Source organism: Oncorhynchus gorbuscha, linkage group LG08 (genome assembly GCF_021184085.1).
Source record: "Oncorhynchus gorbuscha isolate QuinsamMale2020 ecotype Even-year linkage group LG08, OgorEven_v1.0, whole genome shotgun sequence".
Taxonomy (NCBI): domain Eukaryota; kingdom Metazoa; phylum Chordata; class Actinopteri; order Salmoniformes; family Salmonidae; genus Oncorhynchus; species Oncorhynchus gorbuscha.
In genome coordinates, this window is record NC_060180.1 from 70,613,462 (window position 1) to 70,639,891 (window position 26,430).

The 26,430-nt window shown below is 43.4% G+C and overlaps 33 non-coding genes across 33 annotated transcripts; all 33 read right to left on the bottom strand.

The window, feature by feature from the left end:
* Positions 1 to 112: 112 nt before the first annotated feature.
* On the bottom strand, positions 113 to 184 carry trnaw-cca. Its single transcript has one exon. It is a non-coding gene; the product is annotated as a tRNA-Trp (tRNA).
* Positions 185 to 878: 694 nt separating this feature from the next.
* On the bottom strand, positions 879 to 950 carry trnaw-cca. The gene has a single exon. It is a non-coding gene; the product is annotated as a tRNA-Trp (tRNA).
* A 693-nt stretch (positions 951 to 1,643) lies between these two features.
* Positions 1,644 to 1,715, bottom strand: trnaw-cca. Its single transcript has one exon. It is a non-coding gene; the product is annotated as a tRNA-Trp (tRNA).
* A 693-nt stretch (positions 1,716 to 2,408) lies between these two features.
* trnaw-cca lies at positions 2,409 to 2,480 on the bottom strand. The gene has a single exon. It is a non-coding gene; the product is annotated as a tRNA-Trp (tRNA).
* Positions 2,481 to 3,173: 693 nt separating this feature from the next.
* On the bottom strand, positions 3,174 to 3,245 carry trnaw-cca. The gene has a single exon. It is a non-coding gene; the product is annotated as a tRNA-Trp (tRNA).
* A 693-nt stretch (positions 3,246 to 3,938) lies between these two features.
* Positions 3,939 to 4,010, bottom strand: trnaw-cca. Its single transcript has one exon. It is a non-coding gene; the product is annotated as a tRNA-Trp (tRNA).
* A 693-nt stretch (positions 4,011 to 4,703) lies between these two features.
* trnaw-cca lies at positions 4,704 to 4,775 on the bottom strand. Its single transcript has one exon. It is a non-coding gene; the product is annotated as a tRNA-Trp (tRNA).
* A 693-nt stretch (positions 4,776 to 5,468) lies between these two features.
* On the bottom strand, positions 5,469 to 5,540 carry trnaw-cca. The gene has a single exon. It is a non-coding gene; the product is annotated as a tRNA-Trp (tRNA).
* Positions 5,541 to 6,232: 692 nt separating this feature from the next.
* Positions 6,233 to 6,304, bottom strand: trnaw-cca. The gene has a single exon. It is a non-coding gene; the product is annotated as a tRNA-Trp (tRNA).
* Positions 6,305 to 6,997: 693 nt separating this feature from the next.
* On the bottom strand, positions 6,998 to 7,069 carry trnaw-cca. The gene has a single exon. It is a non-coding gene; the product is annotated as a tRNA-Trp (tRNA).
* Positions 7,070 to 7,761: 692 nt separating this feature from the next.
* On the bottom strand, positions 7,762 to 7,833 carry trnaw-cca. The gene has a single exon. It is a non-coding gene; the product is annotated as a tRNA-Trp (tRNA).
* Positions 7,834 to 8,526: 693 nt separating this feature from the next.
* trnaw-cca lies at positions 8,527 to 8,598 on the bottom strand. The gene has a single exon. It is a non-coding gene; the product is annotated as a tRNA-Trp (tRNA).
* A 693-nt stretch (positions 8,599 to 9,291) lies between these two features.
* Positions 9,292 to 9,363, bottom strand: trnaw-cca. The gene has a single exon. It is a non-coding gene; the product is annotated as a tRNA-Trp (tRNA).
* A 693-nt stretch (positions 9,364 to 10,056) lies between these two features.
* Positions 10,057 to 10,128, bottom strand: trnaw-cca. Its single transcript has one exon. It is a non-coding gene; the product is annotated as a tRNA-Trp (tRNA).
* Positions 10,129 to 10,820: 692 nt separating this feature from the next.
* On the bottom strand, positions 10,821 to 10,892 carry trnaw-cca. The gene has a single exon. It is a non-coding gene; the product is annotated as a tRNA-Trp (tRNA).
* A 692-nt stretch (positions 10,893 to 11,584) lies between these two features.
* trnaw-cca lies at positions 11,585 to 11,656 on the bottom strand. The gene has a single exon. It is a non-coding gene; the product is annotated as a tRNA-Trp (tRNA).
* Positions 11,657 to 13,109: 1,453 nt separating this feature from the next.
* Positions 13,110 to 13,181, bottom strand: trnaw-cca. Its single transcript has one exon. It is a non-coding gene; the product is annotated as a tRNA-Trp (tRNA).
* Positions 13,182 to 13,873: 692 nt separating this feature from the next.
* trnaw-cca lies at positions 13,874 to 13,945 on the bottom strand. The gene has a single exon. It is a non-coding gene; the product is annotated as a tRNA-Trp (tRNA).
* A 692-nt stretch (positions 13,946 to 14,637) lies between these two features.
* On the bottom strand, positions 14,638 to 14,709 carry trnaw-cca. The gene has a single exon. It is a non-coding gene; the product is annotated as a tRNA-Trp (tRNA).
* Positions 14,710 to 15,397: 688 nt separating this feature from the next.
* Positions 15,398 to 15,469, bottom strand: trnaw-cca. Its single transcript has one exon. It is a non-coding gene; the product is annotated as a tRNA-Trp (tRNA).
* A 693-nt stretch (positions 15,470 to 16,162) lies between these two features.
* On the bottom strand, positions 16,163 to 16,234 carry trnaw-cca. The gene has a single exon. It is a non-coding gene; the product is annotated as a tRNA-Trp (tRNA).
* A 693-nt stretch (positions 16,235 to 16,927) lies between these two features.
* Positions 16,928 to 16,999, bottom strand: trnaw-cca. Its single transcript has one exon. It is a non-coding gene; the product is annotated as a tRNA-Trp (tRNA).
* A 696-nt stretch (positions 17,000 to 17,695) lies between these two features.
* On the bottom strand, positions 17,696 to 17,767 carry trnaw-cca. Its single transcript has one exon. It is a non-coding gene; the product is annotated as a tRNA-Trp (tRNA).
* Positions 17,768 to 18,460: 693 nt separating this feature from the next.
* Positions 18,461 to 18,532, bottom strand: trnaw-cca. The gene has a single exon. It is a non-coding gene; the product is annotated as a tRNA-Trp (tRNA).
* Positions 18,533 to 19,220: 688 nt separating this feature from the next.
* On the bottom strand, positions 19,221 to 19,292 carry trnaw-cca. The gene has a single exon. It is a non-coding gene; the product is annotated as a tRNA-Trp (tRNA).
* Positions 19,293 to 19,985: 693 nt separating this feature from the next.
* On the bottom strand, positions 19,986 to 20,057 carry trnaw-cca. Its single transcript has one exon. It is a non-coding gene; the product is annotated as a tRNA-Trp (tRNA).
* A 693-nt stretch (positions 20,058 to 20,750) lies between these two features.
* On the bottom strand, positions 20,751 to 20,822 carry trnaw-cca. The gene has a single exon. It is a non-coding gene; the product is annotated as a tRNA-Trp (tRNA).
* A 691-nt stretch (positions 20,823 to 21,513) lies between these two features.
* Positions 21,514 to 21,585, bottom strand: trnaw-cca. The gene has a single exon. It is a non-coding gene; the product is annotated as a tRNA-Trp (tRNA).
* Positions 21,586 to 22,277: 692 nt separating this feature from the next.
* Positions 22,278 to 22,349, bottom strand: trnaw-cca. The gene has a single exon. It is a non-coding gene; the product is annotated as a tRNA-Trp (tRNA).
* Positions 22,350 to 23,041: 692 nt separating this feature from the next.
* Positions 23,042 to 23,113, bottom strand: trnaw-cca. The gene has a single exon. It is a non-coding gene; the product is annotated as a tRNA-Trp (tRNA).
* Positions 23,114 to 23,806: 693 nt separating this feature from the next.
* Positions 23,807 to 23,878, bottom strand: trnaw-cca. The gene has a single exon. It is a non-coding gene; the product is annotated as a tRNA-Trp (tRNA).
* A 693-nt stretch (positions 23,879 to 24,571) lies between these two features.
* Positions 24,572 to 24,643, bottom strand: trnaw-cca. The gene has a single exon. It is a non-coding gene; the product is annotated as a tRNA-Trp (tRNA).
* A 693-nt stretch (positions 24,644 to 25,336) lies between these two features.
* trnaw-cca lies at positions 25,337 to 25,408 on the bottom strand. Its single transcript has one exon. It is a non-coding gene; the product is annotated as a tRNA-Trp (tRNA).
* Between the last annotated feature and the right edge of the window lie 1,022 nt (positions 25,409 to 26,430).

The window sequence follows — 26,430 nt, forward strand, 5'->3', positions numbered from 1 at the left end:
AAAAGCAGCATTGGTTTGTTCGTTTCCGTGCGAGATTAGTACTGTAAAGCCACATCGGTACTTGTGCTGATTCACGGAGTAAAGGCGGCAGAGATTGCACACATAAAAACCATGACCACGACGTGAGTTGAACACGCAACCTTCTGATCTGGAGTCAGACGCGCTACCATTGCGCCACGAGGTCTTCTACTGCTAACATCTTTGGAGAGGATGCCTAGTTCAGATTTCGATGACTGTATAATTTGGAATGGAGGCCTGGTTCTATGGGGAAATGAACCATCTGACAATGCCACCCCCATCAGCACGTGCCTCTGCCCGGCAGGTTAAGTGTATGAAAACAAGCCTGAAACAAAGTCTAAAGACTGTTGACATCTAGTGGTAGCCATAGGAACTGCAATCTGGGTCCTAACCCATTAGAAACTCAAAAGGCATTCAATTGAAAACTACCCACATCAAAAAAATCCCACCTCCTGGATACATTTTCCTCAGGTTTTCGCCTGCCATATCAGTTCTGTTATACTCAGAGACATCATTTTAACAGTTTTGGAAACTGTAGAGTGTGTTCTATCCAGATCTACCATTTATATGCATATCCTAGTTTCTGGGCCTGAGTAACAGGCAGTTTACTTAGGGAATGTTTCTCATCCAGGTGTCAAAAAACTGCCCCCAAGCATACATTAAACTACCTGTTCGAAGACTGACAATCACATGATTTCATTTAGGATTTTGAAGTGTGCCATGTTTTTTGTGAGAGACTATTTTCATCAAAAGCAGCATTGGTTTGTTCGTTTCCGTGCGAGATTAGTACTGTAAAGCCACATCGGTACTTGTGCTGATTCACGGAGTAAAGGCGGCAGAGATTGCACACATAAAAACCATGACCACGACGTGAGTTGAACACGCAACCTTCTGATCTGGAGTCAGACGCGCTACCATTGCGCCACGAGGTCTTCTACTGCTAACATCTTTGGAGAGGATGCCTAGTTCAGATTTCGATGACTGTATAATTTGGAATGGAGGCCTGGTTCTATGGGGAAATGAACCATCTGACAATGCCACCCCCATCAGCACGTGCCTCTGCCCGGCAGGTTAAGTGTATGAAAACAAGCCTGAAACAAAGTCTAAAGACTGTTGACATCTAGTGGTAGCCATAGGAACTGCAATCTGGGTCCTAACCCATTAGAAACTCAAAAGGCATTCAATTGAAAACTACCCACATCAAAAAAATCCCACCTCCTGGATACATTTTCCTCAGGTTTTCGCCTGCCATATCAGTTCTGTTATACTCAGAGACATCATTTTAACAGTTTTGGAAACTTTAGAGTGTGTTCTATCCAGATCTACCATTTATATGCATATCCTAGTTTCTGGGCCTGAGTAACAGGCAGTTTACTTAGGGAATGTTTCTCATCCAGGTGTCAAAAAACTGCCCCCAAGCATACATTAAACTACCTGTTCGAAGACTGACAATCACATGATTTCATTTAGGATTTTGCAGTGTGCCACATTTTTGTGAGAGACTATTTTCATCAAAAGCAGCATTGGTTTGTTCGTTTCCGTGCGAGATTAGTACTGTAAAGCCACATCGGTACTTGTGCTGATTCACGGAGTAAAGGCGGCAGAGATTGCACACATAAAAACCATGACCACGACGTGAGTTGAACACGCAACCTTCTGATCTGGAGTCAGACGCGCTACCATTGCGCCACGAGGTCTTCTACTGCTAACATCTTTGGAGAGGATGCCTAGTTCAGATTTCGATGACTGTATAATTTGGAATGGAGGCCTGGTTCTATGGGGAAATGAACCATCTGACAATGCCACCCCCATCAGCACGTGCCTCTGCCCGGCAGGTTAAGTGTATGAAAACAAGCCTGAAACAAAGTCTAAAGACTGTTGACATCTAGTGGTAGCCATAGGAACTGCAATCTGGGTCCTAACCCATTAGAAACTCAAAAGGCATTCAATTGAAAACTACCCACATCAAAAAAATCCCACCTCCTGGATACATTTTCCTCAGGTTTTCGCCTGCCATATCAGTTCTGTTATACTCAGAGACATCATTTTAACAGTTTTGGAAACTGTAGAGTGTGTTCTATCCAGATCTACCATTTATATGCATATCCTAGTTTCTGGGCCTGAGTAACAGGCAGTTTACTTAGGGAATGTTTCTCATCCAGGTGTCAAAAAACTGCCCCCAAGCATACATTAAACTACCTGTTCGAAGACTGACAATCACATGATTTCATTTAGGATTTTGCAGTGTGCCACATTTTTGTGAGAGACTATTTTCATCAAAAGCAGCATTGGTTTGTTCGTTTCCGTGCGAGATTAGTACTGTAAAGCCACATCGGTACTTGTGCTGATTCACGGAGTAAAGGCGGCAGAGATTGCACACATAAAAACCATGACCACGACGTGAGTTGAACACGCAACCTTCTGATCTGGAGTCAGACGCGCTACCATTGCGCCACGAGGTCTTCTACTGCTAACATCTTTGGAGAGGATGCCTAGTTCAGATTTCGATGACTGTATAATTTGGAATGGAGGCCTGGTTCTATGGGGAAATGAACCATCTGACAATGCCACCCCCATCAGCACGTGCCTCTGCCCGGCAGGTTAAGTGTATGAAAACAAGCCTGAAACAAAGTCTAAAGACTGTTGACATCTAGTGGTAGCCATAGGAACTGCAATCTGGGTCCTAACCCATTAGAAACTCAAAAGGCATTCAATTGAAAACTACCCACATCAAAAAAATCCCACCTCCTGGATACATTTTCCTCAGGTTTTCGCCTGCCATATCAGTTCTGTTATACTCAGAGACATCATTTTAACAGTTTTGGAAACTGTAGAGTGTGTTCTATCCAGATCTACCATTTATATGCATATCCTAGTTTCTGGGCCTGAGTAACAGGCAGTTTACTTAGGGAATGTTTCTCATCCAGGTGTCAAAAAACTGCCCCCAAGCATACATTAAACTACCTGTTCGAAGACTGACAATCACATGATTTCATTTAGGATTTTGCAGTGTGCCACATTTTTGTGAGAGACTATTTTCATCAAAAGCAGCATTGGTTTGTTCGTTTCCGTGCGAGATTAGTACTGTAAAGCCACATCGGTACTTGTGCTGATTCACGGAGTAAAGGCGGCAGAGATTGCACACATAAAAACCATGACCACGACGTGAGTTGAACACGCAACCTTCTGATCTGGAGTCAGACGCGCTACCATTGCGCCACGAGGTCTTCTACTGCTAACATCTTTGGAGAGGATGCCTAGTTCAGATTTCGATGACTGTATAATTTGGAATGGAGGCCTGGTTCTATGGGGAAATGAACCATCTGACAATGCCACCCCCATCAGCACGTGCCTCTGCCCGGCAGGTTAAGTGTATGAAAACAAGCCTGAAACAAAGTCTAAAGACTGTTGACATCTAGTGGTAGCCATAGGAACTGCAATCTGGGTCCTAACCCATTAGAAACTCAAAAGGCATTCAATTGAAAACTACCCACATCAAAAAAATCCCACCTCCTGGATACATTTTCCTCAGGTTTTCGCCTGCCATATCAGTTCTGTTATACTCAGAGACATCATTTTAACAGTTTTGGAAACTTTAGAGTGTGTTCTATCCAGATCTACCATTTATATGCATATCCTAGTTTCTGGGCCTGAGTAACAGGCAGTTTACTTAGGGAATGTTTCTCATCCAGGTGTCAAAAAACTGCCCCCAAGCATACATTAAACTACCTGTTCGAAGACTGACAATCACATGATTTCATTTAGGATTTTGCAGTGTGCCACATTTTTGTGAGAGACTATTTTCATCAAAAGCAGCATTGGTTTGTTCGTTTCCGTGCGAGATTAGTACTGTAAAGCCACATCGGTACTTGTGCTGATTCACGGAGTAAAGGCGGCAGAGATTGCACACATAAAAACCATGACCACGACGTGAGTTGAACACGCAACCTTCTGATCTGGAGTCAGACGCGCTACCATTGCGCCACGAGGTCTTCTACTGCTAACATCTTTGGAGAGGATGCCTAGTTCAGATTTCGATGACTGTATAATTTGGAATGGAGGCCTGGTTCTATGGGGAAATGAACCATCTGACAATGCCACCCCCATCAGCACGTGCCTCTGCCCGGCAGGTTAAGTGTATGAAAACAAGCCTGAAACAAAGTCTAAAGACTGTTGACATCTAGTGGTAGCCATAGGAACTGCAATCTGGGTCCTAACCCATTAGAAACTCAAAAGGCATTCAATTGAAAACTACCCACATCAAAAAAATCCCACCTCCTGGATACATTTTCCTCAGGTTTTCGCCTGCCATATCAGTTCTGTTATACTCAGAGACATCATTTTAACAGTTTTGGAAACTGTAGAGTGTGTTCTATCCAGATCTACCATTTATATGCATATCCTAGTTTCTGGGCCTGAGTAACAGGCAGTTTACTTAGGGAATGTTTCTCATCCAGGTGTCAAAAAACTGCCCCCAAGCATACATTAAACTACCTGTTCGAAGACTGACAATCACATGATTTCATTTAGGATTTTGCAGTGTGCCACGTTTTTGTGAGAGACTATTTTCATCAAAAGCAGCATTGGTTTGTTCGTTTCCGTGCGAGATTAGTACTGTAAAGCCACATCGGTACTTGTGCTGATTCACGGAGTAAAGGCGGCAGAGATTGCACACATAAAAACCATGACCACGACGTGAGTTGAACACGCAACCTTCTGATCTGGAGTCAGACGCGCTACCATTGCGCCACGAGGTCTTCTACTGCTAACATCTTTGGAGAGGATGCCTAGTTCAGATTTCGATGACTGTATAATTTGGAATGGAGGCCTGGTTCTATGGGGAAATGAACCATCTGACAATGCCACCCCCATCAGCACGTGCCTCTGCCCGGCAGGTTAAGTGTATGAAAACAAGCCTGAAACAAAGTCTAAAGACTGTTGACATCTAGTGGTAGCCATAGGAACTGCAATCTGGGTCCTAACCCATTAGAAACTCAAAAGGCATTCAATTGAAAACTACCCACATCAAAAAAATCCCACCTCCTGGATACATTTTCCTCAGGTTTTCGCCTGCCATATCAGTTCTGTTATACTCAGAGACATCATTTTAACAGTTTTGGAAACTTTAGAGTGTGTTCTATCCAGATCTACCATTTATATGCATATCCTAGTTTCTGGGCCTGAGTAACAGGCAGTTTACTTAGGGAATGTTTCTCATCCAGGTGTCAAAAAACTGCCCCCAAGCATACATTAAACTACCTGTTCGAAGACTGACAATCACATGATTTCATTTAGGATTTTGCAGTGTGCCACATTTTTGTGAGAGACTATTTTCATCAAAAGCAGCATTGGTTTGTTCGTTTCCGTGCGAGATTAGTACTGTAAAGCCACATCGGTACTTGTGCTGATTCACGGAGTAAAGGCGGCAGAGATTGCACACATAAAAACCATGACCACGACGTGAGTTGAACACGCAACCTTCTGATCTGGAGTCAGACGCGCTACCATTGCGCCACGAGGTCTTCTACTGCTAACATCTTTGGAGAGGATGCCTAGTTCAGATTTCGATGACTGTATAATTTGGAATGGAGGCCTGGTTCTATGGGGAAATGAACCATCTGACAATGCCACCCCCATCAGCACGTGCCTCTGCCCGGCAGGTTAAGTGTATGAAAACAAGCCTGAAACAAAGTCTAAAGACTGTTGACATCTAGTGGTAGCCATAGGAACTGCAATCTGGGTCCTAACCCATTAGAAACTCAAAAGGCATTCAATTGAAAACTACCCACATCAAAAAATCCCACCTCCTGGATACATTTTCCTCAGGTTTTCGCCTGCCATATCAGTTCTGTTATACTCAGAGACATCATTTTAACAGTTTTGGAAACTGTAGAGTGTGTTCTATCCAGATCTACCATTTATATGCATATCCTAGTTTCTGGGCCTGAGTAACAGGCAGTTTACTTAGGGAATGTTTCTCATCCAGGTGTCAAAAAACTGCCCCCAAGCATACATTAAACTACCTGTTCGAAGACTGACAATCACATGATTTCATTTAGGATTTTGCAGTGTGCCACATTTTTGTGAGAGACTATTTTCATCAAAAGCAGCATTGGTTTGTTCGTTTCCGTGCGAGATTAGTACTGTAAAGCCACATCGGTACTTGTGCTGATTCACGGAGTAAAGGCGGCAGAGATTGCACACATAAAAACCATGACCACGACGTGAGTTGAACACGCAACCTTCTGATCTGGAGTCAGACGCGCTACCATTGCGCCACGAGGTCTTCTACTGCTAACATCTTTGGAGAGGATGCCTAGTTCAGATTTCGATGACTGTATAATTTGGAATGGAGGCCTGGTTCTATGGGGAAATGAACCATCTGACAATGCCACCCCCATCAGCACGTGCCTCTGCCCGGCAGGTTAAGTGTATGAAAACAAGCCTGAAACAAAGTCTAAAGACTGTTGACATCTAGTGGTAGCCATAGGAACTGCAATCTGGGTCCTAACCCATTAGAAACTCAAAAGGCATTCAATTGAAAACTACCCACATCAAAAAAATCCCACCTCCTGGATACATTTTCCTCAGGTTTTCGCCTGCCATATCAGTTCTGTTATACTCAGAGACATCATTTTAACAGTTTTGGAAACTGTAGAGTGTGTTCTATCCAGATCTACCATTTATATGCATATCCTAGTTTCTGGGCCTGAGTAACAGGCAGTTTACTTAGGGAATGTTTCTCATCCAGGTGTCAAAAAACTGCCCCCAAGCATACATTAAACTACCTGTTCGAAGACTGACAATCACATGATTTCATTTAGGATTTTGCAGTGTGCCACATTTTTGTGAGAGACTATTTTCATCAAAAGCAGCATTGGTTTGTTCGTTTCCGTGCGAGATTAGTACTGTAAAGCCACATCGGTACTTGTGCTGATTCACGGAGTAAAGGCGGCAGAGATTGCACACATAAAAACCATGACCACGACGTGAGTTGAACACGCAACCTTCTGATCTGGAGTCAGACGCGCTACCATTGCGCCACGAGGTCTTCTACTGCTAACATCTTTGGAGAGGATGCCTAGTTCAGATTTCGATGACTGTATAATTTGGAATGGAGGCCTGGTTCTATGGGGAAATGAACCATCTGACAATGCCACCCCCATCAGCACGTGCCTCTGCCCGGCAGGTTAAGTGTATGAAAACAAGCCTGAAACAAAGTCTAAAGACTGTTGACATCTAGTGGTAGCCATAGGAACTGCAATCTGGGTCCTAACCCATTAGAAACTCAAAAGGCATTCAATTGAAAACTACCCACATCAAAAAATCCCACCTCCTGGATACATTTTCCTCAGGTTTTCGCCTGCCATATCAGTTCTGTTATACTCAGAGACATCATTTTAACAGTTTTGGAAACTTTAGAGTGTGTTCTATCCAGATCTACCATTTATATGCATATCCTAGTTTCTGGGCCTGAGTAACAGGCAGTTTACTTAGGGAATGTTTCTCATCCAGGTGTCAAAAAACTGCCCCCAAGCATACATTAAACTACCTGTTCGAAGACTGACAATCACATGATTTCATTTAGGATTTTGCAGTGTGCCACATTTTTGTGAGAGACTATTTTCATCAAAAGCAGCATTGGTTTGTTCGTTTCCGTGCGAGATTAGTACTGTAAAGCCACATCGGTACTTGTGCTGATTCACGGAGTAAAGGCGGCAGAGATTGCACACATAAAAACCATGACCACGACGTGAGTTGAACACGCAACCTTCTGATCTGGAGTCAGACGCGCTACCATTGCGCCACGAGGTCTTCTACTGCTAACATCTTTGGAGAGGATGCCTAGTTCAGATTTCGATGACTGTATAATTTGGAATGGAGGCCTGGTTCTATGGGGAAATGAACCATCTGACAATGCCACCCCCATCAGCACGTGCCTCTGCCCGGCAGGTTAAGTGTATGAAAACAAGCCTGAAACAAAGTCTAAAGACTGTTGACATCTAGTGGTAGCCATAGGAACTGCAATCTGGGTCCTAACCCATTAGAAACTCAAAAGGCATTCAATTGAAAACTACCCACATCAAAAAAATCCCACCTCCTGGATACATTTTCCTCAGGTTTTCGCCTGCCATATCAGTTCTGTTATACTCAGAGACATCATTTTAACAGTTTTGGAAACTGTAGAGTGTGTTCTATCCAGATCTACCATTTATATGCATATCCTAGTTTCTGGGCCTGAGTAACAGGCAGTTTACTTAGGGAATGTTTCTCATCCAGGTGTCAAAAAACTGCCCCCAAGCATACATTAAACTACCTGTTCGAAGACTGACAATCACATGATTTCATTTAGGATTTTGCAGTGTGCCACATTTTTGTGAGAGACTATTTTCATCAAAAGCAGCATTGGTTTGTTCGTTTCCGTGCGAGATTAGTACTGTAAAGCCACATCGGTACTTGTGCTGATTCACGGAGTAAAGGCGGCAGAGATTGCACACATAAAAACCATGACCACGACGTGAGTTGAACACGCAACCTTCTGATCTGGAGTCAGACGCGCTACCATTGCGCCACGAGGTCTTCTACTGCTAACATCTTTGGAGAGGATGCCTAGTTCAGATTTCGATGACTGTATAATTTGGAATGGAGGCCTGGTTCTATGGGGAAATGAACCATCTGACAATGCCACCCCCATCAGCACGTGCCTCTGCCCGGCAGGTTAAGTGTATGAAAACAAGCCTGAAACAAAGTCTAAAGACTGTTGACATCTAGTGGTAGCCATAGGAACTGCAATCTGGGTCCTAACCCATTAGAAACTCAAAAGGCATTCAATTGAAAACTACCCACATCAAAAAAATCCCACCTCCTGGATACATTTTCCTCAGGTTTTCGCCTGCCATATCAGTTCTGTTATACTCAGAGACATCATTTTAACAGTTTTGGAAACTGTAGAGTGTGTTCTATCCAGATCTACCATTTATATGCATATCCTAGTTTCTGGGCCTGAGTAACAGGCAGTTTACTTAGGGAATGTTTCTCATCCAGGTGTCAAAAAACTGCCCCCAAGCATACATTAAACTACCTGTTCGAAGACTGACAATCACATGATTTCATTTAGGATTTTGCAGTGTGCCACATTTTTGTGAGAGACTATTTTCATCAAAAGCAGCATTGGTTTGTTCGTTTCCGTGCGAGATTAGTACTGTAAAGCCACATCGGTACTTGTGCTGATTCACGGAGTAAAGGCGGCAGAGATTGCACACATAAAAACCATGACCACGACGTGAGTTGAACACGCAACCTTCTGATCTGGAGTCAGACGCGCTACCATTGCGCCACGAGGTCTTCTACTGCTAACATCTTTGGAGAGGATGCCTAGTTCAGATTTCGATGACTGTATAATTTGGAATGGAGGCCTGGTTCTATGGGGAAATGAACCATCTGACAATGCCACCCCCATCAGCACGTGCCTCTGCCCGGCAGGTTAAGTGTATGAAAACAAGCCTGAAACAAAGTCTAAAGACTGTTGACATCTAGTGGTAGCCATAGGAACTGCAATCTGGGTCCTAACCCATTAGAAACTCAAAAGGCATTCAATTGAAAACTACCCACATCAAAAAAATCCCACCTCCTGGATACATTTTCCTCAGGTTTTCGCCTGCCATATCAGTTCTGTTATACTCAGAGACATCATTTTAACAGTTTTGGAAACTGTAGAGTGTGTTCTATCCAGATCTACCATTTATATGCATATCCTAGTTTCTGGGCCTGAGTAACAGGCAGTTTACTTAGGGAATGTTTCTCATCCAGGTGTCAAAAAACTGCCCCCAAGCATACATTAAACTACCTGTTCGAAGACTGACAATCACATGATTTCATTTAGGATTTTGCAGTGTGCCACATTTTTGTGAGAGACTATTTTCATCAAAAGCAGCATTGGTTTGTTCGTTTCCGTGCGAGATTAGTACTGTAAAGCCACATCGGTACTTGTGCTGATTCACGGAGTAAAGGCGGCAGAGATTGCACACATAAAAACCATGACCACGACGTGAGTTGAACACGCAACCTTCTGATCTGGAGTCAGACGCGCTACCATTGCGCCACGAGGTCTTCTACTGCTAACATCTTTGGAGAGGATGCCTAGTTCAGATTTCGATGACTGTATAATTTGGAATGGAGGCCTGGTTCTATGGGGAAATGAACCATCTGACAATGCCACCCCCATCAGCACGTGCCTCTGCCCGGCAGGTTAAGTGTATGAAAACAAGCCTGAAACAAAGTCTAAAGACTGTTGACATCTAGTGGTAGCCATAGGAACTGCAATCTGGGTCGTAACCCATTAGAAACTCAAAAGGCATTCAATTGAAAACTACCCACATCAAAAAATCCCACCTCCTGGATACATTTTCCTCAGGTTTTCGCCTGCCATATCAGTTCTGTTATACTCAGAGACATCATTTTAACAGTTTTGGAAACTGTAGAGTGTGTTCTATCCAGATCTACCATTTATATGCATATCCTAGTTTCTGGGCCTGAGTAACAGGCAGTTTACTTAGGGAATGTTTCTCATCCAGGTGTCAAAAAACTGCCCCCAAGCATACATTAAACTACCTGTTCGAAGACTGACAATCACATGATTTCATTTAGGATTTTGCAGTGTGCCACATTTTTGTGAGAGACTATTTTCATCAAAAGCAGCATTGGTTTGTTCGTTTCCGTGCGAGATTAGTACTGTAAAGCCACATCGGTACTTGTGCTGATTCACGGAGTAAAGGCGGCAGAGATTGCACACATAAAAACCATGACCACGACGTGAGTTGAACACGCAACCTTCTGATCTGGAGTCAGACGCGCTACCATTGCGCCACGAGGTCTTCTACTGCTAACATCTTTGGAGAGGATGCCTAGTTCAGATTTCGATGACTGTATAATTTGGAATGGAGGCCTGGTTCTATGGGGAAATGAACCATCTGACAATGCCACCCCCATCAGCACGTGCCTCTGCCCGGCAGGTTAAGTGTATGAAAACAAGCCTGAAACAAAGTCTAAAGACTGTTGACATCTAGTGGTAGCCATAGGAACTGCAATCTGGGTCCTAACCCATTAGAAACTCAAAAGGCATTCAATTGAAAACTACCCACATCAAAAAATCCCACCTCCTGGATACATTTTCCTCAGGTTTTCGCCTGCCATATCAGTTCTGTTATACTCAGAGACATCATTTTAACAGTTTTGGAAACTTTAGAGTGTGTTCTATCCAGATCTACCATTTATATGCATATCCTAGTTTCTGGGCCTGAGTAACAGGCAGTTTACTTAGGGAATGTTTCTCATCCAGGTGTCAAAAAACTGCCCCCAAGCATACATTAAACTACCTGTTCGAAGACTGACAATCACATGATTTCATTTAGGATTTTGCAGTGTGCCACATTTTTGTGAGAGACTATTTTCATCAAAAGCAGCATTGGTTTGTTCGTTTCCGTGCGAGATTAGTACTGTAAAGCCACATCGGTACTTGTGCTGATTCACGGAGTAAAGGCGGCAGAGATTGCACACATAAAAACCATGACCACGACGTGAGTTGAACACGCAACCTTCTGATCTGGAGTCAGACGCGCTACCATTGCGCCACGAGGTCTTCTACTGCTAACATCTTTGGAGAGGATGCCTAGTTCAGATTTCGATGACTGTATAATTTGGAATGGAGGCCTGGTTCTATGGGGAAATGAACCATCTGACAATGCCACCCCCATCAGCACGTGCCTCTGCCCGGCAGGTTAAGTGTATGAAAACAAGCCTGAAACAAAGTCTAAAGACTGTTGACATCTAGTGGTAGCCATAGGAACTGCAATCTGGGTCCTAACCCATTAGAAACTCAAAAGGCATTCAATTGAAAACTACCCACATCAAAAAATCCCACCTCCTGGATACATTTTCCTCAGGTTTTCGCCTGCCATATCAGTTCTGTTATACTCAGAGACATCATTTTAACAGTTTTGGAAACTTTAGAGTGTGTTCTATCCAGATCTACCATTTATATGCATATCCTAGTTTCTGGGCCTGAGTAACAGGCAGTTTACTTAGGGAATGTTTCTCATCCAGGTGTCAAAAAACTGCCCCCAAGCATACATTAAACTACCTGTTCGAAGACTGACAATCACATGATTTCATTTAGGATTTTGCAGTGTGCCACATTTTTGTGAGAGACTATTTTCATCAAAAGCAGCATTGGTTTGTTCGTTTCCGTGCGAGATTAGTACTGTAAAGCCACATCGGTACTTGTGCTGATTCACGGAGTAAAGGCGGCAGAGATTGCACACATAAAAACCATGACCACGACGTGAGTTGAACACGCAACCTTCTGATCTGGAGTCAGACGCTACCATTGCGCCACGAGGTCTTCTACTGCTAACATCTTTGGAGAGGATGCCTAGTTCAGATTTCGATGACTGTATAATTTGGAATGGAGGCCTGGTTCTATGGGGAAATGAACCATCTGACAATGCCACCCCCATCAGCACGTGCCTCTGCCCGGCAGGTTAAGTGTATGAAAACAAGCCTGAAACAAAGTCTAAAGACTGTTGACATCTAGTGGTAGCCATAGGAACTGCAATCTGGGTCGTAACCCATTAGAAACTCAAAAGGCATTCAATTGAAAACTACCCACATCAAAAAATCCCACCTCCTGGATACATTTTCCTCAGGTTTTCGCCTGCCATATCAGTTCTGTTATACTCAGAGACATCATTTTAACAGTTTTGGAAACTGTAGAGTGTGTTCTATCCAGATCTACCATTTATATGCATATCCTAGTTTCTGGGCCTGAGTAACAGGCAGTTTACTTAGGGAATGTTTCTCATCCAGGTGTCAAAAAACTGCCCCCAAGCATACATTAAACTACCTGTTCGAAGACTGACAATCACATGATTTCATTTAGGATTTTGCAGTGTGCCACATTTTGTGAGAGACTATTTTCATCAAAAGCAGCATTGGTTTGTTCGTTTCCGTGCGAGATTAGTACTGTAAAGCCACATCGGTACTTGTGCTGATTCACGGAGTAAAGGCGGCAGAGATTGCACACATAAAAACCATGACCACGACGTGAGTTGAACACGCAACCTTCTGATCTGGAGTCAGACGCGCTACCATTGCGCCACGAGGTCTTCTACTGCTAACATCTTTGGAGAGGATGCCTAGTTCAGATTTCGATGACTGTATAATTTGGAATGGAGGCCTGGTTCTATGGGGAAATGAACCATCTGACAATGCCACCCCCATCAGCACGTGCCTCTGCCCGGCAGGTTAAGTGTATGAAAACAAGCCTGAAACAAAGTCTAAAGACTGTTGACATCTAGTGGTAGCCATAGGAACTGCAATCTGGGTCGTAACCCATTAGAAACTCAAAAGGCATTCAATTGAAAACTACCCACATCAAAAAAATCCCACCTCCTGGATACATTTTCCTCAGGTTTTCGCCTGCCATATCAGTTCTGTTATACTCAGAGACATCATTTTAACAGTTTTGGAAACTTAGAGTGTGTTCTATCCAGATCTACCATTTATATGCATATCCTAGTTTCTGGGCCTGAGTAACAGGCAGTTTACTTAGGGAATGTTTCTCATCCAGGTGTCAAAAAACTGCCCCCAAGCATACATTAAACTACCTGTTCGAAGACTGACAATCACATGATTTCATTTAGGATTTTGCAGTGTGCCACATTTTTGTGAGAGACTATTTTCATCAAAAGCAGCATTGGTTTGTTCGTTTCCGTGCGAGATTAGTACTGTAAAGCCACATCGGTACTTGTGCTGATTCACGGAGTAAAGGCGGCAGAGATTGCACACATAAAAACCATGACCACGACGTGAGTTGAACACGCAACCTTCTGATCTGGAGTCAGACGCGCTACCATTGCGCCACGAGGTCTTCTACTGCTAACATCTTTGGAGAGGATGCCTAGTTCAGATTTCGATGACTGTATAATTTGGAATGGAGGCCTGGTTCTATGGGGAAATGAACCATCTGACAATGCCACCCCCATCAGCACGTGCCTCTGCCCGGCAGGTTAAGTGTATGAAAACAAGCCTGAAACAAAGTCTAAAGACTGTTGACATCTAGTGGTAGCCATAGGAACTGCAATCTGGGTCGTAACCCATTAGAAACTCAAAAGGCATTCAATTGAAAACTACCCACATCAAAAAAATCCCACCTCCTGGATACATTTTCCTCAGGTTTTCGCCTGCCATATCAGTTCTGTTATACTCAGAGACATCATTTTAACAGTTTTGGAAACTTAGAGTGTGTTCTATCCAGATCTACCATTTATATGCATATCCTAGTTTCTGGGCCTGAGTAACAGGCAGTTTACTTAGGGAATGTTTCTCATCCAGGTGTCAAAAAACTGCCCCCAAGCATACATTAAACTACCTGTTCGAAGACTGACAATCACATGATTTCATTTAGGATTTTGCAGTGTGCCACATTTTTGTGAGAGACTATTTTCATCAAAAGCAGCATTGGTTTGTTCGTTTCCGTGCGAGATTAGTACTGTAAAGCCACATCGGTACTTGTGCTGATTCACGGAGTAAAGGCGGCAGAGATTGCACACATAAAAACCATGACCACGACGTGAGTTGAACACGCAACCTTCTGATCTGGAGTCAGACGCGCTACCATTGCGCCACGAGGTCTTCTACTGCTAACATCTTTGGAGAGGATGCCTAGTTCAGATTTCGATGACTGTATAATTTGGAATGGAGGCCTGGTTCTATGGGGAAATGAACCACCTGACAATGCCACCCCCATCAACACGTGCCTCTGCCCGGCAGGTTAAGTGTATGAAAACAAGCCTGAAACAGTCTAAAGACTGTTGACATCTAGTGGTAGCCATAGGAACTGCAATCTGGGTCCTAACACATTAGAAACTCAAAAGGCATTCAATTGAAAACTACCCACATCAAAAAATCCCACCTCCTGGATACATTTTCCTCAGGTTTTCGCCTGCCATATCAGTTCTGTTATACTCAGAGACATCATTTTAACAGTTTTGGAAACTTTAGAGTGTGTTCTATCCAGATCTACCATTTATATGCATATCCTAGTTTCTGGGCCTGAGTAACAGGCAGTTTACTTAGGGAATGTTTCTCATCCAGGTGTCAAAAAACTGCCCCCAAGCATACATTAAACTACCTGTTCGAAGACTGACAATCACATGATTTCATTTAGGATTTTGCAGTGTGCCACATTTTTGTGAGAGACTATTTTCATCAAAAGCAGCATTGGTTTGTTCGTTTCCGTGCGAGATTAGTACTGTAAAGCCACATCGGTACTTGTGCTGATTCACGGAGTAAAGGCCAGAGATTGCACACATAAAAACCATGACCACGACGTGAGTTGAACACGCAACCTTCTGATCTGGAGTCAGACGCGCTACCATTGCGCCACGAGGTCTTCTACTGCTAACATCTTTGGAGAGGATGCCTAGTTCAGATTTCGATGACTGTATAATTTGGAATGGAGGCCTGGTTCTATGGGGAAATGAACCATCTGACAATGCCACCCCCATCAGCACGTGCCTCTGCCCGGCAGGTTAAGTGTATGAAAACAAGCCTGAAACAAAGTCTAAAGACTGTTGACATCTAGTGGTAGCCATAGGAACTGCAATCTGGGTCGTAACCCATTAGAAACTCAAAAGGCATTCAATTGAAAACTACCCACATCAAAAAAATCCCACCTCCTGGATACATTTTCCTCAGGTTTTCGCCTGCCATATCAGTTCTGTTATACTCAGAGACATCATTTTAACAGTTTTGGAAACTTCAGAGTGTGTTCTATCCAGATCTACCATTTATATGCATATCCTAGTTTCTGGGCCTGAGTAACAGGCAGTTTACTTAGGGAATGTTTCTCATCCAGGTGTCAAAAAACTGCCCCCAAGCATACATTAAACTACCTGTTCGAAGACTGACAATCACATGATTTCATTTAGGATTTTGCAGTGTGCCACATTTTTGTGAGAGACTATTTTCATCAAAAGCAGCATTGGTTTGTTCGTTTCCGTGCGAGATTAGTACTGTAAAGCCACATCGGTACTTGTGCTGATTCACGGAGTAAAGGCGGCAGAGATTGCACACATAAAAACCATGACCACGACGTGAGTTGAACACGCAACCTTCTGATCTGGAGTCAGACGCGCTACCATTGCGCCACGAGGTCTTCTACTGCTAACATCTTTGGAGAGGATGCCTAGTTCAGATTTCGATGACTGTATAATTTGGAATGGAGGCCTGGTTCTATGGGGAAATGAACCATCTGACAATGCCACCCCCATCAGCACGTGCCTCTGCCCGGCAGGTTAAGTGTATGAAAACAAGCCTGAAACAAAGTCTAAAGACTGTTGACATCTAGTGGTAGCCATAGGAACTGCAATCTGGGTCGTAACCCATTAGAAACTCAAAAGGCATTCAATTGAAAACTACCCACATCAAAAAAATCCCACCTCCTGGATACATTTTCCTCAGGTTTTCGCCTGCCATATCAGTTCTGTTATACTCAGAGACATCATTTTAACAGTTTTGGAAACTGTAGAGTGTGTTCTATCCAGATCTACCATTTATATGCATATCCTAGTTTCTGGGCCTGAGTAACAGGCAGTTTACTTAGGGAATGTTTCTCATCCAGGTGTCAAAAAACTGCCCCCAAGCATACATTAAACTACCTGTTCGAAGACTGACAATCACATGATTTCATTTAGGATTTTGCAGTGTGCCACATTTTTGTGAGAGACTATTTTCATCAAAAGCAGCATTGGTTTGTTCGTTTCCGTGCGAGATTAGTACTGTAAAGCCACATCGGTACTTGTGCTGATTCACGGAGTAAAGGCGGCAGAGATTGCACACATAAAAACCATGACCACGACGTGAGTTGAACACGCAACCTTCTGATCTGGAGTCAGACGCGCTACCATTGCGCCACGAGGTCTTCTACTGCTAACATCTTTGGAGAGGATGCCTAGTTCAGATTTCGATGACTGTATAATTTGGAATGGAGGCCTGGTTCTATGGGGAAATGAACCATCTGACAATGCCACCCCCATCAGCACGTGCCTCTGCCCGGCAGGTTAAGTGTATGAAAACAAGCCTGAAACAAAGTCTAAAGACTGTTGACATCTAGTGGTAGCCATAGGAACTGCAATCTGGGTCGTAACCCATTAGAAACTCAAAAGGCATTCAATTGAAAACTACCCACATCAAAAAAATCCCACCTCCTGGATACATTTTCCTCAGGTTTTCGCCTGCCATATCAGTTCTGTTATACTCAGAGACATCATTTTAACAGTTTTGGAAACTTCAGTAGAGTGTGTTCTATCCAGATCTACCATTTATATGCATATCCTAGTTTCTGGGCCTGAGTAACAGGCAGTTTACTTAGGGAATGTTTCTCATCCAGGTGTCAAAAAACTGCCCCCAAGCATACATTAAACTACCTGTTCGAAGACTGACAATCACATGATTTCATTTAGGATTTTGCAGTGTGCCACATTTTTGTGAGAGACTATTTTCATCAAAAGCAGCATTGGTTTGTTCGTTTCCGTGCGAGATTAGTACTGTAAAGCCACATCGGTACTTGTGCTGATTCACGGAGTAAAGGCGGCAGAGATTGCACACATAAAAACCATGACCACGACGTGAGTTGAACACGCAACCTTCTGATCTGGAGTCAGACGCGCTACCATTGCGCCACGAGGTCTTCTACTGCTAACATCTTTGGAGAGGATGCCTAGTTCAGATTTCGATGACTGTATAATTTGGAATGGAGGCCTGGTTCTATGGGGAAATGAACCATCTGACAATGCCACCCCCCATCAGCACGTGCCTCTGCCCGGCAGGTTAAGTGTATGAAAACAAGCCTGAAACAAAGTCTAAAGACTGTTGACATCTAGTGGTAGCCATAGGAACTGCAATCTGGGTCGTAACCCATTAGAAACTCAAAAGGCATTCAATTGAAAACTACCCACATCAAAAAAATCCCACCTCCTGGATACATTTTCCTCAGGTTTTCGCCTGCCATATCAGTTCTGTTATACTCAGAGACATCATTTTAACAGTTTTGGAAACTTTAGAGTGTGTTCTATCCAGATCTACCATTTATATGCATATCCTAGTTTCTGGGCCTGAGTAACAGGCAGTTTACTTAGGGAATGTTTCTCATCCAGGTGTCAAAAAACTGCCCCCAAGCATACATTAAACTACCTGTTCGAAGACTGACAATCACATGATTTCATTTAGGATTTTGCAGTGTGCCACATTTTTGTGAGAGACTATTTTCATCAAAAGCAGCATTGGTTTGTTCGTTTCCGTCGAGATTAGTACTGTAAAGCCACATCGGTACTTGTGCTGATTCACGGAGTAAAGGCGGCAGAGATTGCACACATAAAAACCATGACCACGACGTGAGTTGAACACGCAACCTTCTGATCTGGAGTCAGACGCGCTACCATTGCGCCACGAGGTCTTCTACTGCTAACATCTTTGGAGAGGATGCCTAGTTCAGATTTCGATGACTGTATAATTTGGAATGGAGGCCTGGTTCTATGGGGAAATGAACCATCTGACAATGCCACCCCCATCAGCACGTGCCTCTGCCCGGCAGGTTAAGTGTATGAAAACAAGCCTGAAACAAAGTCTAAAGACTGTTGACATCTAGTGGTAGCCATAGGAACTGCAATCTGGGTCGTAACCCATTAGAAACTCAAAAGGCATTCAATTGAAAACTACCCACATCAAAAAAATCCCACCTCCTGGATACATTTTCCTCAGGTTTTCGCCTGCCATATCAGTTCTGTTATACTCAGAGATTTTAACAGTTTTGGAAACTGTAGAGTGTGTTCTATCCAGATCTACCATTTATATGCATATCCTAGTTTCTGGGCCTGAGTAACAGGCAGTTTACTTAGGGAATGTTTCTCATCCAGGTGTCAAAAAACTGCCCCCAAGCATACATTAAACTACCTGTTCGAAGACTGACAATCACATGATTTCATTTAGGATTTTGCAGTGTGCCACATTTTTGTGAGAGACTATTTTCATCAAAAGCAGCATTGGTTTGTTCGTTTCCGTGCGAGATTAGTACTGTAAAGCCACATCGGTACTTGTGCTGATTCACGGAGTAAAGGCGGCAGAGATTGCACACATAAAAACCATGACCACGACGTGAGTTGAACACGCAACCTTCTGATCTGGAGTCAGACGCGCTACCATTGCGCCACGAGGTCTTCTACTGCTAACATCTTTGGAGAGGATGCCTAGTTCAGATTTCGATGACTGTATAATTTGGAATGGAGGCCTGGTTCTATGGGAAATGAACCATCTGACAATGCCACCCCCATCAGCACGTGCCTCTGCCCGGCAGGTTAAGTGTATGAAAACAAGCCTGAAACAAAGTCTAAAGACTGTTGACATCTAGTGGTAGCCATAGGAACTGCAATCTGGGTCGTAACCCATTAGAAACTCAAAAGGCATTCAATTGAAAACTACCCACATCAAAAAAATCCCACCTCCTGGATACATTTTCCTCAGGTTTTCGCCTGCCATATCAGTTCTGTTATACTCAGAGACATCATTTTAACAGTTTTGGAAACTGTAGAGTGTGTTCTATCCAGATCTACCATTTATATGCATATCCTAGTTTCTGGGCCTGAGTAACAGGCAGTTTACTTAGGGAATGTTTCTCATCCAGGTGTCAAAAAACTGCCCCCAAGCATACATTAAACTACCTGTTCGAAGACTGACAATCACATGATTTCATTTAGGATTTTGCAGTGTGCCACATTTTTGTGAGAGACTATTTTCATCAAAAAGCAGCATTGGTTTGTTCGTTTCCGTGCGAGATTAGTACTGTAAAGCCACATCGGTACTTGTGCTGATTCACGGAGTAAAGGCGGCAGAGATTGCACACATAAAAACCATGACCACGACGTGAGTTGAACACGCAACCTTCTGATCTGGAGTCAGACGCGCTACCATTGCGCCACGAGGTCTTCTACTGCTAACATCTTTGGAGAGGATGCCTAGTTCAGATTTCGATGACTGTATAATTTGGAATGGAGGCCTGGTTCTATGGGGAAATGAACCATCTGACAATGCCACCCCCATCAGCACGTGCCTCTGCCCGGCAGGTTAAGTGTATGAAAACAAGCCTGAAACAAAGTCTAAAGACTGTTGACATCTAGTGGTAGCCATAGGAACTGCAATCTGGGTCGTAACCCATTAGAAACTCAAAAGGCATTCAATTGAAAACTACCCACATCAAAAAAATCCCACCTCCTGGATACATTTTCCTCAGGTTTTCGCCTGCCATATCAGTTCTGTTATACTCAGAGACATCATTTTAACAGTTTTGGAAACTTTAGAGTGTGTTCTATCCAGATCTACCATTTATATGCATATCCTAGTTTCTGGGCCTGAGTAACAGGCAGTTTACTTAGGGAATGTTTCTCATCCAGGTGTCAAAAAACTGCCCCCAAGCATACATTAAACTACCTGTTCGAAGACTGACAATCACATGATTTCATTTAGGATTTTGCAGTGTGCCACATTTTTGTGAGAGACTATTTTCATCAAAAGCAGCATTGGTTTGTTCGTTTCCGTGCGAGATTAGTACTGTAAAGCCACATCGGTACTTGTGCTGATTCACGGAGTAAAGGCGGCAGAGATTGCACACATAAAAACCATGACCACGACGTGAGTTGAACACGCAACCTTCTGATCTGGAGTCAGACGCGCTACCATTGCGCCACGAGGTCTTCTACTGCTAACATCTTTGGAGAGGATGCCTAGTTCAGATTTCGATGACTATAATTTGGAATGGAGGCCTGGTTCTATGGGGAAATGAACCATCTGACAATGCCACCCCCATCAGCACGTGCCTCTGCCCGGCAGGTTAAGTGTATGAAAACAAGCCTGAAACAAAGTCTAAAGACTGTTGACATCTAGTGGTAGCCATAGGAACTGCAATCTGGGTCGTAACCCATTAGAAACTCAAAAGGCATTCAATTGAAAACTACCCACATCAAAAAAATCCCACCTCCTGGATACATTTTCCTCAGGTTTTCGCCTGCCATATCAGTTCTGTTATACTCAGAGACATCATTTTAACAGTTTTGGAAACTTAGAGTGTGTTCTATCCAGATCTACCATTTATATGCATATCCTAGTTTCTGGGCCTGAGTAACAGGCAGTTTACTTAGGGAATGTTTCTCATCCAGGTGTCAAAAAACTGCCCCCAAGCATACATTAAACTACCTGTTCGAAGACTGACAATCACATGATTTCATTTAGGATTTTGCAGTGTGCCACATTTTTTGTGAGAGACTATTTTCATCAAAAGCAGCATTGGTTTGTTCGTTTCCGTGCGAGATTAGTACTGTAAAGCCACATCGGTACTTGTGCTGATTCACGGAGTAAAGGCGGCAGAGATTGCACACATAAAAACCATGACCACGACGTGAGTTGAACACGCAACCTTCTGATCTGGAGTCAGACGCGCTACCATTGCGCCACGAGGTCTTCTACTGCTAACATCTTTGGAGAGGATGCCTAGTTCAGATTTCGATGACTGTATAATTTGGAATGGAGGCCTGGTTCTATGGGGAAATGAACCATCTGACAATGCCACCCCCATCAGCACGTGCCTCTGCCCGGCAGGTTAAGTGTATGAAAACAAGCCTGAAACAAAGTCTAAAGACTGTTGACATCTAGTGGTAGCCATAGGAACTGCAATCTGGGTCGTAACCCATTAGAAACTCAAAAGGCATTCAATTGAAAACTACCCACATCAAAAAAATCCCACCTCCTGGATACATTTTCCTCAGGTTTTCGCCTGCCATATCAGTTCTGTTATACTCAGAGACATCATTTTAACAGTTTTGGAAACTTAGAGTGTGTTCTATCCAGATCTACCATTTATATGCATATCCTAGTTTCTGGGCCTGAGTAACAGGCAGTTTACTTAGGGAATGTTTCTCATCCAGGTGTCAAAAAACTGCCCCCAAGCATACATTAAACTACCTGTTCGAAGACTGACAATCACATGATTTCATTTAGGATTTTGCAGTGTGCCACATTTTTGTGAGAGACTATTTTCATCAAAAGCAGCATTGGTTTGTTCGTTTCCGTGCGAGATTAGTACTGTAAAGCCACATCGGTACTTGTGCTGATTCACGGAGTAAAGGCGGCAGAGATTGCACACATAAAAACCATGACCACGACGTGAGTTGAACACGCAACCTTCTGATCTGGAGTCAGACGCGCTACCATTGCGCCACGAGGTCTTCTACTGCTAACATCTTTGGAGAGGATGCCTAGTTCAGATTTCGATGACTGTATAATTTGGAATGGAGGCCTGGTTCTATGGGGAAATGAACCATCTGACAATGCCACCCCCATCAGCACGTGCCTCTGCCCGGCAGGTTAAGTGTATGAAAACAAGCCTGAAACAAAGTCTAAAGACTGTTGACATCTAGTGGTAGCCATAGGAACTGCAATCTGGGTCGTAACCCATTAGAAACTCAAAAGGCATTCAATTGAAAACTACCCACATCAAAAAAATCCCACCTCCTGGATACATTTTCCTCAGGTTTTCGCCTGCCATATCAGTTCTGTTATACTCAGAGACATCATTTTAACAGTTTTGGAAACTTAGAGTGTGTTCTATCCAGATCTACCATTTATATGCATATCCTAGTTTCTGGGCCTGAGTAACAGGCAGTTTACTTAGGGAATGTTTCTCATCCAGGTGTCAAAAAACTGCCCCCAAGCATACATTAAACTACCTGTTCGAAGACTGACAATCACATGATTTCATTTAGGATTTTGCAGTGTGCCACATTTTTGTGAGAGACTATTTTCATCAAAAGCAGCATTGGTTTGTTCGTTTCCGTGCGAGATTAGTACTGTAAAGCCACATCGGTACTTGTGCTGATTCACGGAGTAAAGGCGGCAGAGATTGCACACATAAAAACCATGACCACGACGTGAGTTGAACACGCAACCTTCTGATCTGGAGTCAGACGCGCTACCATTGCGCCACGAGGTCTTCTACTGCTAACATCTTTGGAGAGGATGCCTAGTTCAGATTTCGATGACTGTATAATTTGGAATGGAGGCCTGGTTCTATGGGGAAATGAACCATCTGACAATGCCACCCCCATCAGCACGTGCCTCTGCCCGGCAGGTTAAGTGTATGAAAACAAGCCTGAAACAAAGTCTAAAGACTGTTGACATCTAGTGGTAGCCATAGGAACTGCAATCTGGGTCGTAACCCATTAGAAACTCAAAAGGCATTCAATTGAAAACTACCCACATCAAAAAAATCCCACCTCCTGGATACATTTTCCTCAGGTTTTCGCCTGCCATATCAGTTCTGTTATACTCAGAGACATCATTTTAACAGTTTTGGAAACTTCAGAGTGTGTTCTATCCAGATCTACCATTTATATGCATATCCTAGTTTCTGGGCCTGAGTAACAGGCAGTTTACTTAGGGAATGTTTCTCATCCAGGTGTCAAAAAACTGCCCCCAAGCATACATTAAACTACCTGTTCGAAGACTGACAATCACATGATTTCATTTAGGATTTTGCAGTGTGCCACATTTTTGTGAGAGACTATTTTCATCAAAAGCAGCATTGGTTTGTTCGTTTCCGTGCGAGATTAGTACTGTAAAGCCACATCGGTACTTGTGCTGATTCACGGAGTAAAGGCGGCAGAGATTGCACACATAAAAACCATGACCACGACGTGAGTTGAACACGCAACCTTCTGATCTGGAGTCAGACGCGCTACCATTGCGCCACGAGGTCTTCTACTGCTAACATCTTTGGAGAGGATGCCTAGTTCAGATTTCGATGACTGTATAATTTGGAATGGAGGCCTGGTTCTATGGGGAAATGAACCATCTGACAATGCCACCCCCATCAGCACGTGCCTCTGCCCGGCAGGTTAAGTGTATGAAAACAAGCCTGAAACAAAGTCTAAAGACTGTTGACATCTAGTGGTAGCCATAGGAACTGCAATCTGGGTCGTAACCCATTAGAAACTCAAAAGGCATTCAATTGAAAACTACCCACATCAAAAAAATCCCACCTCCTGGATACATTTTCCTCAGGTTTTCGCCTGCCATATCAGTTCTGTTATACTCAGAGACATCATTTTAACAGTTTTGGAAACTGTAGAGTGTGTTCTATCCAGATCTACCATTTATATGCATATCCTAGTTTCTGGGCCTGAGTAACAGGCAGTTTACTTAGGGAATGTTTCTCATCCAGGTGTCAAAAAACTGCCCCCAAGCATACATTAAACTACCTGTTCGAAGACTGACAATCACATGATTTCATTTAGGATTTTGCAGTGTGCCACATTTTTGTGAGAGACTATTTTCATCAAAAGCAGCATTGGTTTGTTCGTTTCCGTGCGAGATTAGTACTGTAAAGCCACATCGGTACTTGTGCTGATTCACGGAGTAAAGGCGGCAGAGATTGCACACATAAAAACCATGACCACGACGTGAGTTGAACACGCAACCTTCTGATCTGGAGTCAGACGCGCTACCATTGCGCCACGAGGTCTTCTACTGCTAACATCTTTGGAGAGGATGCCTAGTTCAGATTTCGATGACTGTATAATTTGGAATGGAGGCCTGGTTCTATGGGGAAATGAACCATCTGACAATGCCACCCCCATCAGCACGTGCCTCTGCCCGGCAGGTTAAGTGTATGAAAACAAGCCTGAAACAAAGTCTAAAGACTGTTGACATCTAGTGGTAGCCATAGGAACTGCAATCTGGGTCGTAACCCATTAGAAACTCAAAAGGCATTCAATTGAAAACTACCCACATCAAAAAAATCCCACCTCCTGGATACATTTTCCTCAGGTTTTCGCCTGCCATATCAGTTCTGTTATACTCAGAGACATCATTTTAACAGTTTTGGAAACTGTAGAGTGTGTTCTATCCAGATCTACCATTTATATGCATATCCTAGTTTCTGGGCCTGAGTAACAGGCAGTTTACTTAGGGAATGTTTCTCATCCAGGTGTCAAAAAACTGCCCCCAAGCATACATTAAACTACCTGTTCGAAGACTGACAATCACATGATTTCATTTAGGATTTTGCAGTGTGCCACATTTTTGTGAGAGACTATTTTCATCAAAAGCAGCATTGGTTTGTTCGTTTCCGTGCGAGATTAGTACTGTAAAGCCACATCGGTACTTGTGCTGATTCACGGAGTAAAGGCGGCAGAGATTGCACACATAAAAACCATGACCACGACGTGAGTTGAACACGCAACCTTCTGATCTGGAGTCAGACGCGCTACCATTGCGCCACGAGGTCTTCTACTGCTAACATCTTTGGAGAGGATGCCTAGTTCAGATTTCGATGACTGTATAATTTGGAATGGAGGCCTGGTTCTATGGGGAAATGAACCATCTGACAATGCCACCCCCATCAGCACGTGCCTCTGCCCGGCAGGTTAAGTGTATGAAAACAAGCCTGAAACAAAGTCTAAAGACTGTTGACATCTAGTGGTAGCCATAGGAACTGCAATCTGGGTCGTAACCCATTAGAAACTCAAAAGGCATTCAATTGAAAACTACCCACATCAAAAAAATCCCACCTCCTGGATACATTTTCCTCAGGTTTTCGCCTGCCATATCAGTTCTGTTATACTCAGAGACATCATTTTAACAGTTTTGGAAACTTTAGAGTGTGTTCTATCCAGATCTACCATTTATATGCATATCCTAGTTTCTGGGCCTGAGTAACAGGCAGTTTACTTAGGGAATGTTTCTCATCCAGGTGTCAAAAAACTGCCCCCAAGCATACATTAAACTACCTGTTCGAAGACTGACAATCACATGATTTCATTTAGGATTTTGCAGTGTGCCACATTTTTGTGAGAGACTATTTTCATCAAAAGCAGCATTGGTTTGTTCGTTTCCGTGCGAGATTAGTACTGTAAAGCCACATCGGTACTTGTGCTGATTCACGGAGTAAAGGCGGCAGAGATTGCACACATAAAAACCATGACCACGACGTGAGTTGAACACGCAACCTTCTGATCTGGAGTCAGAAACCACTACCATTGCGCCACGAGGTCTTCTACTGCTAACATCTTTGGAGAGGATGCCTAGTTCAGATTTCGATGACTGTATAATTTGGAATGGAGGCCTGGTTCTATGGGGAAATGAACCATCTGACAATGCCACCCCCATCAGCACGTGCCTCTGCCCGGCAGGTTAAGTGTATGAAAACAAGCCTGAAACAAAGTCTAAAGACTGTTGACATCTAGTGGTAGCCATAGGAACTGCAATCTGGGTCGTAACCCATTAGAAACTCAAAAGGCATTCAATTGA